The following is a 14,168-nucleotide window of genomic DNA, read 5'->3' as shown; positions in this document are numbered from 1 at the left end:
GCGTAAAGCCTCAATCACACTTCTCTGTTTTATCTGTGTTCTTTTCTTCAGCCGTGTATTGCTTGTAATCTGTACCACACTGATAGAATCAATTATTTATGCTCCTCATTCACATCATCTTCTAGAAATGCAGCATGTGTTTTAATTGCTGCATATTTTCCACAAAAAGACACATAAAAATGCGCCATTGTACACGTTACTGCTTTTTCTCCACTGAAACTCAGAATACAGAATGGCAACGCTACCAAAACTGCTATTAAATGCAACTGCCTCCATTTTTTTTCTCCCCACTACAGATCTTAATTTAAATACTAAATGACTGGTTGACACATACAACATTATTGAATGAAAACGCTTCCAGACAGGAACTAGACACATTTCTTCTTGAGTGAATGGCATGAATTTCGATGGAAGGGAAATGCAATTTATATTGCAAATATTTTTCTGTAGGCAGCATGGTGGCGCAGTGGGTAGCGCTGCCGCCTCGCAGTTAGGAGACCCGGGTTCGCTTCCCCAGGTCCTCCCTGCATGGAGTTTGCATGTTCTCCCCGTGTCTGCGTGGGTTTCCTCCCACAGTCCAAAGACATGCAGGTTAGGTGGATTGGCGTTTCTAACATTGTGCTTGGTGTGTGTGTGCGTGCCCTGCGGTGGATTGGTGCCCTGCCTGGGGTTTGTTTCCTGCCTTGCACCCTGTGTTGGCTGGGATTGGCTCCGGCAGACCCCCGTGACCCTGTAATTAGGATGTACAGTAATGGATGGATGGATATTTTTCTGTAAAGTAAAACTCTGAGCCTTCCTGCAAATTCAGTTTCATGTGAATCATTTCGCTCAAGAGCCTTGTGAGCCTTGGGGCAGAGCGAATGAAATTCAGCACGTGAATTTCAGCAGGTTTCACTCCCTCTGCTCCATGAAATCGCACTACGGCGTGAGTGCTGGTGAAGAGATGTTCACACACACGTGAACACAGAGGAAAATCGCTGAAGGTACGCGTAGTACAAGGCATAGAATCATTTAAAAAATATTTGCTATTACCTGTTTTCAAAAGGTACTGTAGCTAAGAGTATTCTGAACTGTTCTTTTCAAGTCATTTTGGATAAAAGCATCTGCTAAGCGAATTAATGTAAGAGTAAACTGTATTGAACATATAGGCAGCACAATAAAATCCACCGAGGTAGATGTGCACCGTGACTATCAACTGATTGGTCATCTTGGCTCAATGGACTGAGGCCGGTGGCACATTACAGGGCTTCTATTCAGAAGGGATGTCAGACTTGACAAGGTGAGCGAGTATGTTGGATTACTTAACTAGAAGTCATAAAACATTACAAATTACACAACTCTGAAAACTTTCCAGCACGGTTTCACATTTCCAAAATATCCAAAATTATTGCAAACTTGCCCATTTCTCTGACAGCTAATAACATGCCGTATGACAGAGTTGGTGTTGTATGAATGCTTTCAAGGTACAGCAAGTTCAGCCGCAATCTCAATCTTTTTTTTCATTCTGTTCTTGTACAAAAAAAATGAGACATGAGACAGATGAGCCTCTCTTTTGTTTGCAAGATTCAAACCATCCATGTTCTTCATTCCTCATTGCTGTGTTATGATTATATTACACTCACCTAAAGGATTATTAGGAACACCTGTTCAATTTCTCATTAATGCAATTATCTAATCAACCAATCACATGGCAGTTGCTTCAATGCATTTAGGGGTGTGGTCCTGGTCAAGACAATCTCCTGAACTCCAAACTGAATGTCAGAATGGCAAAGAAAGGTGATTTAAGCAATTTTGAGGGTGGCATGGTTGTTGGTGCCAGACGGGCCGGTCTGAGTATTTCACAATCTGCTCAGTTACTGGGATTTTCACGCACAACCATTTCTAGGGTTTACAAAGAATGGTGTGAAAAGGGAAAAACATCCAGTATGCGGCAGTCCTGTGGGCGAAAATGCCTTGTTGATGCTAGAGGTCAGAGGAGAATGGGCCGACTGATTCAAGCTGATAGAAGAGCAACTTTGACTGAAATAACCACTCGTTACAACCGAGGTATGCAGCAAAGCATTTGTGAAGCCACCACACGCACAACCTTGAGGCGGATGGGCTACAACAGCAGAAGACCCCACCGGGTACCACTCATCTCCACTACAAATAGGAAAAAGAGGCTACAATTTGCACGAGCTCACCAAAATTGGACAGTTGAAGACTGGAAAAATGTTGCCTGGTCTGATGAGTCTCGATTTCTGTTGAGACATTCAAATGGTAGAGTCAGAATTTGGCGTAAACAGAATGAGAACATGGATCCATCATGCCTTGTTACCACTGTGCAGGCTGGTGGTGGTGGGGTAATGGTGTGGGGGATGTTTTCTTGGCACACTTTAGGCCCCTTAGTGCCAATTGGGCATCGTTTAAATGCCACGGACTACCTGAGCATTGTTTCTGACCATGTCCATCCCTTCATGACCACCATGTACCCATCCTCTGATGGCTACTTCCAGCAGGATAATGCACCATGTCACAAAGCTCGAATCATTTCAAATTGGTTTCTTGAACATGACAATGAGTTCACTGTACTAAAATGGCCCCCACAGTCACCAGATCTCAACCCAATAGAGCATCTTTGGGATGTGGTGGAACGGGAGCTTCGTGCCCTGGATGTGCATCCCACAAATCTCCATCAACTGCAAGATGCTATCCTATCAATATGGGCCAACATTTCTAAAGAATGCTTTCAGCACCTTGTTGAATCAATGCCACGTAGAATTAAGGCAGTTCTGAAGGCGAAAGGGGGTCCTAATAATCCTTTAGGTGAGTGTATATTCAATTTTATTAACTACAAAACAGTTGAAGGTCAATCTTTTAGTTAGAGGGCCCCAAAGCTGTGGAATGATCCGCCTGCTAATATAAGAGATACCCTTTCGGGGTCAGCTTTTAAATCCGGCTGAAGAATCATTATTTTAGTCCAGCATACCCTGCCTAGAGCTGCTGATTAGCAGTGCATACTGCATTTCTGTTTGTTAGTCATTTGTACAGAAATATAAGTATCACAATATTTATAGACCATTGCTAACATTCCTCTATTTCATGTTTCTTCTCAGTATTGGGATGTGACACTTGGTGCCACTGCTTTACTGCCAGGCTGCTTTTGTGTGTATGGAAAAGTCTTTTTTGAAAAAGAAGCATTGGAATCATTAGATAGAAAATATCTGTCATGAAATTGGACAGCCAGCAAAGACTCCACTATAGAAAACACAGAAGCAGGTAAATGGCCAGTTTGCCAAGGTCTCCAGGAGGGTGACTTTATTTTTGACTTTCTCTTTTACAATTTTAATCTCCACCATTGTCAACTGGCCATAGTTCATCAGTTAAATAATAGACAGATATTAATGGTTTCCATTTATGTTAATCAGTTTCTACCTTTTTCTCTGTGTCTTAACAGATCTGCATTAATATGTCTTCCAGTTCCATATTTAGCAGTTAGTATAATCTGTACTTGCATTTTAACTGAGAATTGTTCACAGTGCTTTGAGCCTGCACTCTGTGAAGAGCGCTATACAATAAATAAATTGTGTTGTACTGCTTTGTACTTCCAGCTGAGTGCTCACTGGGCCATCCCCGACAAATTAAGATAAAATCAAACCCTGGGGCGAGATGCTGACAGATTGAACTAAGTCACTGGGTGTTTCAAACTAAATGACTAGCGGTCACGGGAGGGTGCTGAGACAGCTTCTGACACAGGAATATTAAGCAAATAAGGTTTATAATTGAAAATCACAGAAAGAGTCTTATAATGTGACAGGGCCTTAAGTTAGTTTATGGATCCTTTTTCTCAAATGCATTCCCGTAAAGCTTGCTTCACAGACTCTGTCGTTAGTTTCAAGGAGCCTTTCTTTTCTCCTGGCCTGTTTTACACCTGCCATCTTTTTTCTAGGTGACTCTCAGTGTGCGCCTTTACTTCTCTTTGGGTGTCTCACATTCGCACTTCTGCTTTCATCACGTCACTAAAGCCAAACTGGTCAATCACACCAAAGCCAAACTGACCGATCAGATTACTTAGGGTGATTGGACGCACAGACCTTAGTATTTTATTATATAGTCGATTTTGTGCTCTTGAGTGCCTGTTTTGTTTATTATTTGCCACAGAACTTAAAAGGCCCGACCTGGCTGGCACCCCAACACTTCATATGAGCATCCTCTATTCCTGCCCGCCATTCACAATGCACAGCATATCATTTGGATACATTCAGGGACTTGATTAATTGATTTATAAGTTGAAGCATCTTCTGTTATTGATTTGCTTCATCGAAGAGATGGACGTCATCTTTTTGTATATTAAATATTTTGTCACATTGGTATGTGTGACGTGTGATAGAGATTTGCTCAGACTGCCACTCTGCTGTTTGTGTAGAAGGCATACGCAGACAAACGCCCTTCTGCTGCTTTCATTGCTCGTGCTGACTACTGGTGATGTCTTTTGTTAACAGGAGTGGCTATTGGAGGCATAAAAGAGGAATATACTGTAGAAAAAATTACGCAAGTTGAAATAAGCTAGGGGCAGCACGGTGGCGCAGTGGGTAGTGCTGCTGCCACGCAGTTAGGAGACCTGGGTTTGCTTCCCGGGTCCTCCCTGTGGGGAGTTTGCATGTTCTCGCCGTGTCTGCATGGGTTTCCTCAGGGTGCTCCGGTTTCCTCCCACAGTCCAAAGACATGCAGGTTAGGTGCATTGGTGATCCTAAATTGTCCCTAGTGTGTGCTTGGTGTGTGTGCCCTGCGGTGGGCTGGCACCCTGCCCGGGGTTTGTTCCTGCCTTGCGCCCTGTGCTGGCTGGGATTGGCTCCAGCAGACCCCCGTGACCCTGTAGTTAGGATATAGCGGGCTGGATAATGGATGGATGGATGGATGAAATAAGCTATCTCGAGCTAAATCTGAAAGAGCAAAGTAATCTGCAATGGAAATTGTACAGGATATTTCTCTGTCTGTTTAAAGGAAAGACAGTTTTGTTTAATTTATTTGTTGATCCATCCATCTTCTGAACTTGCTTATCCAGGGCAGGGGGCACCTGGAACCAATCCTGGCAAGTAAAGGGCACAGGTAGGAACAATCTCTGGATCACGAGGTAAGCACACACACATACCAGGGGATGATTTAGCATCACCAGTCCACCAAAACCGCATGTCTTTGGACTGTGAGAAGAAATTGGAGAAACATGCACACTCCAGATAGGGGGCACGCAGGATGCAACCCCCAGACGTCTTACTATGTGGCAGCAGTACTACCACTGTGTCTCCTTGCACCTAATACGTTGATTATTAAAAAAAATATTTAAATTAATTATGGCCTTAAAAAAATGGCATAAAAAATACCCTATACCTGGGAGACTTTTAGTAGCATAGTGCATCCAAGGGGGGCAGGCCCCCTAGCCTCCCCTTAAACTCCACCCATGGCTGGTTCTAGCCTGTGCCTGATACTATAAAGAGACCCCCTGCTCTTTTGCAACTCTGAAATGGATTACTCTGGTTTGAGATTACTATTTCATACAAATTAAATTTAAATCAACGAGGTGGGCATTGACACAAGCATTCAACGGCCCAAAAGAAATTGCAATGAAATTCATAATATGCAAACTTCAATAAAATGCATCCAACAGACACACCAATGTGAAATACAGACAGTCTGACTTGTATGAAAAACAACACAGAGATCCGACAATAAATATGAGGAAATCTTCACAGAAGGCCAGCCATCAAGTCCTCATTCTAATATCACCCTGACTGCTTCTCTTTCAGACTTTGCGTAACTGTGCTTTTTTGATTTTCATTGGTATATCAATTTTTATCACTGTCACGTTTCTAATGTATCTCTGTCGAGTGAAAATGACTGAACAGGGAAAGTCAAGATGCCCTTAACATACAAATTCCTCGAGTCAGCAGCACAAGGTAAATAAATCTCCGATGCCTTTGAATCTGGCCTATTAACCCCCTAAACACAGGCCCACAGGAATACTTACAGACCTCACAGATTTAATTGAATGCTTGCTGGGAATGGGAGTCACAGCTGCCAATTGATTCCATCTCGCATGAGACTAATGGGAAGCCTTGCGAGCAGCTGGCATGCTGTCAAGAGAATGGATTATAAACTGCGTAATAAAGCCATCCATCTCCGCTGACCCTTGAACTCTGGGAACGCATTGTGACTAAGTGGGGAAAACCTCACCAAGCCAATCCTTAATGCATAGCTCTTTACCTTTCTGCTTTGTGGCATTGGGTGTATGCAGCATTGCCAGTGAGGTGAAATTTCAGAGCTATTACTGGTTAGCGAACATGGTAGCGTTTAAATGATGGATCCATTGTCAAGCATAAAAAGGGAGGCGCAAATTAGTGAATGAGTTCACTCACCCCGTTATGTGAATATGCTGTGCTTTCTTCATAGGTCTTTTAAAGGGCTCGCTGTCCTCCCCACCTTCTCAGTTCCAACCATGACATGTGTATTAGCAGCCTTGGCCTAAAACCTCTGAGCCGTGAATAGTGGTTATCAATTGTGGCAGATGGCCGAGGCCCTTACCCAGCCTTTACTTTGGAAGGACCGTTTTCAGAACATTGCCTACCCTGAAGTGATAGAGGGCTGCCCCCCCCTAGAGTGTGGTGGTACCACGGGTTTGAAGCATGGAAGCTCAACCCTGTTGGGGCCTGTGGCCACCACCAGAGGGCACCTGGAAGACTGTTTTGCCCTTTGATGCAGCGCTGCTGCCACACCCGGAAGTACTGCAGGAAAAAGGTCAACGGGCACCTGGAGCACTTCGGGGTGCCTTATGAAAAGGAGCCAGCAGCCGCTGTTCTGGGAGCCAGGTTGGGAGAAGATGAAGCTTGCCAGGAGGAGTGGAGTCAAGAGGAAAGAAGAAGAAGGAGAAGAAAAGGTTTTGTGCTGACCTGTGTTTGTGACTGTGCTGTACCATTGGGTGCTTCCCACAGGAAAAAAAGAAAATAAAAGTGTGTGCCTGCACTTGTGTCTAATGTATGTTTGTGTCGGATTGGGGCGGCGGTATGCCCCCTGGTGGTCCACACAGTGCAAAAACCTTCATCATGTTGGATGAAATAGAAAAATTATTAACAGACATCTCCTGGTAGGCAATAAAGGCTAAATTTAAGTCAAGTCCAAATAATCTTCTTTGTTTAGCAGGGGTAACCCAACAATGGTCCTGGAGGGCCGCCGTTTTGGCTGCAGGTTTTTGTTTCAACCCACTTGCTTAACTAGAAACCAGTCTGAGCCAATAACAGATCTTATTTAATGTTATGGCTTCTTAGTGTTTTAACTTTGCAATGTCAGGTCATTCTTACATCACAGATTGTTTCCTTTCTAAGAATATCACCCAAATGATTTGAACCCTAAAATGGATTACTGTTTTTCTATCCATCACTTTTTTCTCTTTGGTTTAATAAAATCCTTTGGTAGAAAACTAAACAGTGCACAATCAATACACACGGGTGTAAATGGAAACAAGGTAGATGGAGAACTGCATGTTCTCCCCGTGTCTGCGTGGGTTTCCTCTGGGAGCTTCGGTTTCCTCCCACAGTCCAAACACATGCAGGTTAGATGCACTGGTGATTCTAACTTGTCCCTAGTATGTGTGTGCCCTGTGGTGGGCTGGCACCCTGCATGGGTTTGTTCCTGCCTTGTGCCCTGTGCTGGCTGGGAGTGGCGACCCTGTGTTAGGATGTAGCGGGTTGGAGACTGACTGTTACTGGTGTCTCTAAACTGGCTCACCACAAGTGACTGTGGCTGACTAAATGAGGGTGCTTAGAGATGGATTAGCACAAGCTTCCTTACAAAAATCAAATATATTTAAAATATTGATAGCAATATGAATATATTTTAAAATATATTACAAAGGGCTTCAAGGGTAAATATTTTGAAGTATATTGAAATATACTGTTAGATATATAAATTATTGCCATTTTTGTATATTGTTTCCAAAATATAAATATATCATTTAATATAGTTTTAAATAGTAGGAAGAATATACAGTAAATCACACATATTACATATTTAAAATATGTTATACTATATATTTCAAAGTATATAGATAGTTCAATATATTTTAACATATAGTTATTAACTTTACAAATATCGAAAATTTGCTTAAGAACAGGCACTCTAATATTCTAGATGTATTTACAGTTAGCGTCTCTAGAAATAAATATAGAATAAATACACATTTAATTAATTGCTAGCTTTGTCACTTCAATAATTTTTTCTTGAAATGTCGGAAAACATCAAGTTTACAGTACATGTTTGACCACAGAATATATTACCACCCACATCTAAGGACACAGTCACCTACTTGAACAACTTCTGGCGAGTTACACAGAGTCCAAAGTAAATTACATTTGTTGGGAAGTCTGTGTTTTACTTCTTCCAGGTAAAAAGATAAGCCATGAATGACCTTTCAGAAAGATGGGGCTGGGAACACAGTATACGACATGTCTTATACAATGTATTTAGAAATATTATCTTCTTCTTCTTTCGGCTGCTCCCATTAGGGGTTGCCACAGCTGATCATCTTCTTCCATATCTTTCTGTCATCTGCATCTTGCTCTGTTACACCCACCACCTGCATGTCCTCTCTCACCACATCCATAAACCTTCTCTTAGGCCTTCCTTCTTTCCTCTTCCCTGGCAACTCTGTCTTTAACATCCTTCTTCCAATATACCCAGCATCTCTTCTCTGCACATGTCCATACCAACGCAATCTCACCTTTCTGACTTTGTCTCCCAACTGACCAACCTGAGCTGACCCTCTAATGTCCTCATTTCTAATTCTGTTCATCCTCGTCACACCCAATGCAAATCTTAGCATCTTTAACTCTGCCATCTCCAGCTCTGTCTCCTGCTTTCAGGTCAGTGCCACCATCTCCAACCCATATAATATAGCTGGTCTCATTACAGTCCTGTGTACCTTCACTCTTGCTGATACCCGTCTGTCACAAATTACTCCTGACACTCTTCTCCACCCATTTCATCCTGCCTGCACTCTCTTTTTCACTTCTCTTCCACAATCCCCATTACTCTGTACTGTTGCTCTCAAGTATTTAAACTCATCTACCTTCGCCAACTCTACTCCCTCCATCCTCGCCATTCCACTGACCTCCCTCTCATTTACACAAATGTATTCTGTCTTGTTCCTACTGACCTTCGTTCCTCTCCTCTCTAGACCATATCGCCACCTCTCCAGGGTCTCCTCAACCTGCTCCCTACTATCGCTACAGATCACAATGTCATCAGCAGACATCATAGTCCACAGGGACTCTTGTCTAATCTCGTCTGTCAACATGTCCATCACCATTGCAAATAAGAAAGGGCTCAGAGCTAATCACTGATGTAATCCCATCTCCACATTGAATGTATCTGTCACTCCTACCGCAGACCTCACCACAGTCACACTCGTACATATCCTGTACAACTCTTACGTACTTCTTTGTCACTCCCAACTTCCTCATACAATACCACAGCTCCTCTCGAGGCACCCTGTCATATGCTTTCTCCAGGTCCACAGAGACGCAATGCAACTCCTTCTGGCCTTCTCTAAACTTCTCCATCAGCATCCTTAGAGCAAACATTGCATCTGTGGTGCTCTTTCTTGGCATGAATCCATACTGCTGCTCACTAATCATCACCTCACTTCTTAACCGAGCTTCCACTACTCTTTTCCATAACTTCATGCTGTGGCTCATCAATTTTATTCCCCTGTAGTTACTGCAGTCCTGAACATCCCCCTTATTCTTAAATATCGGCACCAGTACACTTTTTCTCCACTCCTCAGGCATCCTCTCACTTTCCAAGATTCCATTAAACAATCTGGTTAAAAACGCCACTGCCATCTCTCCTAAACACCTCCATGCTTCCATAGGTATGTCATCTGGACCAACAGCCTTTCCATTTTTCATCCTCTTCAAAGCTGTCCTTACTTCCTCCTTGGTAATCCGTTGCACATCCTGATTCACTATCTCCACATCATCCAACCTCTTCTCTCTCTCGTTCTCTTCATTCATCAGTCTCTCAAAGTATCCTTTCCATCTGCTTAACACACTCTCCTCGCTCGTGAGTATGTTTCCATCTTTATCTTTTAATACCCTAACCTGCTGCACATCTTTCCCAGCTCGACCCCTCTGTCTAGCCAATCGGTACAGGTCCTTTTCTCCCTTCTTAGTGTCCAGCCTCTCATACAACTCATTATTTAGCCTTCACCACCTCTCTCTCCACCTTGCGCCCTATCTCCTTGTACTCTTGTCTACTTTCTGCCTCTCTCTGACTATCCCACTTCATTCTTTGCCATCCTCTTCCTCTGTATACTCTCCTGTATTTCTTCATTTCCCCACCAGGTTTCCTTTTCCTCCTTCCTCCTTCCAGATGTCACGCCAAGCACCATTCTTGCTGTCACCCTTACTACATCTGCTGTAGTTTCCCAGCTGTCTGGTAACTCTTCACTGCCACCCAGTGCCTGTCTCACCGCCTCCCTAAACTCAACCTTGCAGAAATATTAATATTTGCTATAATATATTAAGGGAAATGCATGTTTCATTGTATTTCGGTTATAATCTTTAAAATATATATTTATAACTACATATATTCTATAGTATGTTGCAAGATATGCCAACATATTTTCCGGTTATATCATAATATATTATGCTGATTGCTGCTGGGGTATTAAGACTACAAGGTAGATGGGTGTTAAACATTCATACATTTTCATACCCACCACCAAGTACATGAGCACTGGGTGTGTTTCACGATTTTGGGTTCAACTAAAATGAATACAAGGAAGGATTTGGGTGTGATACTGTCTTTAACACAGGCTCTGTTTGCTCTAGAATGAAGGAGAACTCTCTGGAGGACTACTGACATTATTTCCTTCCTGGACCAGACAGTGTGGCTCACAGCGTGGTGAAATGGTTAAGGCTTGAGGTTGTGGGTTCAAATCCTGCTACTGACACCACTCTGTGACCCTGAGCAAGTCCCTTGACCTGCCTGTGCTCTAATTGGAAATCCAAAAGAAACACAACAAACTGTATCATAAATGTTGTAAGATACCTTGGATAAAGGCATCAGCCAAATAAATAAATGTAAATGGACAGCTTCTTCAAAATTCTATGCTACATAACCCATTCCCACAAGTAGTCTGAGTCACTCTGACCAGAAAGAATCTCCTCTGAGAAGTATTTGCCAAGATTTCACTAGTGACGCACCTAACCTTTTCCTACATTTTTTCTGAATTTTTACCACCAGATGTTTGTACCCTGACCATTTATCTGTTTATTTCTGTTATTTGACACCACTTGGACAAAATCATGTCCATGGTGGGTCTGGAGTCCATTCTAGTTGCACTGGATACAAGGCAGAATCCCACTCCAGGTGATACGCCACTAAAACGCACACCTAAAGTCACCCATCATCCAAACATTTTCTCAAAAGAGTAGAATAGTGAGTCACATAGGAATATTAGGACATTTTTGATTACAATGGAGCAAGCAGTCCACAAGAACTTCTAAATTTCTCTAAAATTACATCAAGTCAAGTTTTGATGATCCCTGCTGTTGTGTTCTCTACTATACTTTTGTGTAATAGAGTTTCAGGCAGTGTGTGAGGCCTCCAAAAGACCCATAAAACAGAGCAGGACCCTGACTCATCCAGCCCAGAAGTAGCTCATCCCAAGTCATCCAGCACATTCAATTACTACCTGCAGGCCTCGGCCTACACAGGTCCAAAATGGGGAACTGGTTTTAAAAGTTCAAAAATATCCTCAGGGTTCCAGCATATATCAAAATCTACTACAAGGCAGAAAAAAAACCTGTACAACTCTGACTTGTAGAGATGATCCAAAAACAAGGAATGTTTATACAAGAAGGAGGAGGATGTATTAATGAAAAGAGAAAAAAAAGGGAAAAAATAAGGTAAAAGGATTTGCCTTAGAGACAATCTAAAGCGAACAAGTCACAATGCACAATCTAAAGAACATAATAAAAAAAAATACAATCTACAGTATAATCCACAAAAAAAAAATGCTTAAAAAGAAAAACAATACTCAGAAACTTGAAAAACAAACTTAATGATCCGCTGAGGTGATCCTATTTCTCATTCAATATAAAGCGAGAGGGAAGTCCACCACCACCCACAAAACACACAGAATGGACACTCATTGAAAGACACAGTACAAAAGTGACAAATCATGTAAACTTAGCAAAAATTACATACATATATGAAACACAATAATTAAAATATAACAAACACAATAAAACAGACAATACTTATAAACCCAAGATGACACATAACAGACACTACTTGGTATTTTATTCCATGTCTCTGTGATTCTCTGAAAGACAAAAGGCAGCAACCAGCTCTGAATGAGCCTCCAGTCTACATTTGTGCAGTTTCAATAGCCAAGTCAGATTAGTGTGGCCGTCTTTGGGATGTGGTAGAAACCAGAGTAACCAACGAGTGACTACAAGTGACTGAGCAAAACTAAAACAGAGAAGTGACCTGAGTGATACTGTATATGAACTTCGATCCACAGAGCTGTGTGATAAAATGTGTCAGTCACTGTGCTACCCATTGGATTCGATTATAAACCTGAACCAGAAACTGAGATGGGAAGATTTGCAAACCACAAGCCTTTGTATCTGAAACTAGCTGGTGCCCCCTTGTGGATCGATAATGACAAATGATAAACTGTGTGTCACATTAAAGAAAAGAAGTGTCAGTGGTCAAGAACAAAGCACAGGCTCACTGATTTGTTCATTCAATGTCTTGTTTAATATTTATTCATATTGTTTAAATATGTTCATATGCTTTTGGATTGGAATTCAGATCCATCTTAACAACATAATCAAGATTGTTACATTACTTTGTTTTTAAATTCTATTTGAGAGGTTCTGTGAGGACACTATAAACAAATGGTTACACATGAGTGCATGGGAGGCAGTCAAGGGGTTTGGTTGGGTGTGATATGCCGAGACAAGGGTTGTCGGGATGTACTAATGCCTTTTTCTTCCTTCTCTACAGACACTGCGAAAAGAAGCCTGCATAATTCCAGAACCTTCCCTATCAGTGACATCACTTCCAGTTCCAGCCCCTTGGACACACTCCTTCCTCCTCAGCAGCTATAAAATGCTCACTTTTTCCTCACTTCTCAGTCCAGTTTTTGAACACAGTCAGTAGCGACTACTCAATCCTCCCTTTTTTCGCAATTTAGAAAGTAGAACCACAAACCTTTTTCCTTGTCTTTCTTTTTTTCTTACAAGGTGCAATAAAAAAAAAAGTTCAGTCAGGATAATTTGTACTAGTAAAAGGTGCCCGATTCCACACACATACACAGTATGTATATGAGATGAATTTGTCAGAGAAACTCAGAATGACCAGTTGTGACTTCAGACGTTCCCACATCGATTGCATTTTCACTCATAGTTTTTAAGTCAATGCTGATATGTCCTGGGTATGATGTTAAACTGCATCCGGCACCGTAAGCGGTCCTCCAACTTGTAGGGAAATGATGGGGATTGATGGCAGGATTGGCACACCAGCCACTGTAATAAAAAAAACCCAACAACTTCATGCAACTCGTAGATGATGAACAGGACTCCTTTCTGCTCTCCACGGGAGTAGCTCTTAGGAAGGCTGCTTGCATTATAAGGGAATCGGGGAAAGCCCTCGGGGCCCCATCCCTGGAAGTATCAAAACCATCGGAGAGCCAGTGGGGTCAGGCCTGTTGGTGATCAGTACAAGTGTGGTGCTGAGGTGTCTCCTGCTCCACGGCAGCACTTGGGTCCCAATTTGTGGCAGCCCTTCTGGGTAGGTGCATGGAACGTCTTGTTTGATGATCATTTTCCTCTGCTGTCTGAGGAGCTTCATAAACTCCACATTTCAGTGGTGGCACTCTCTGAGGTGAGCAGACCTGGGACTGGCCAGATCTCTGTAGGTGGGTTCACCTTTTATTGGTCTGGTCGCTCTGATGGCTGTCATACTAAGGGAGTAGCTGTTGCTGTCGCAGATCGGCTCCTTCCAATGGTGTCTGATGTCACTCCAGTCAATGACCATATCATGAGACTCAGATTATGGCACTCTCTGGATGGCTTGTCTGTTGTCTCAGTGTATGCTCTGACCATGATGAGTGACTTCTCAGT

This window comes from Polypterus senegalus, chromosome 17 (assembly GCF_016835505.1).
Source record: "Polypterus senegalus isolate Bchr_013 chromosome 17, ASM1683550v1, whole genome shotgun sequence".
Lineage (NCBI taxonomy): Eukaryota > Metazoa > Chordata > Cladistia > Polypteriformes > Polypteridae > Polypterus > Polypterus senegalus.
This window is presented reverse-complemented; position numbering follows the sequence as displayed.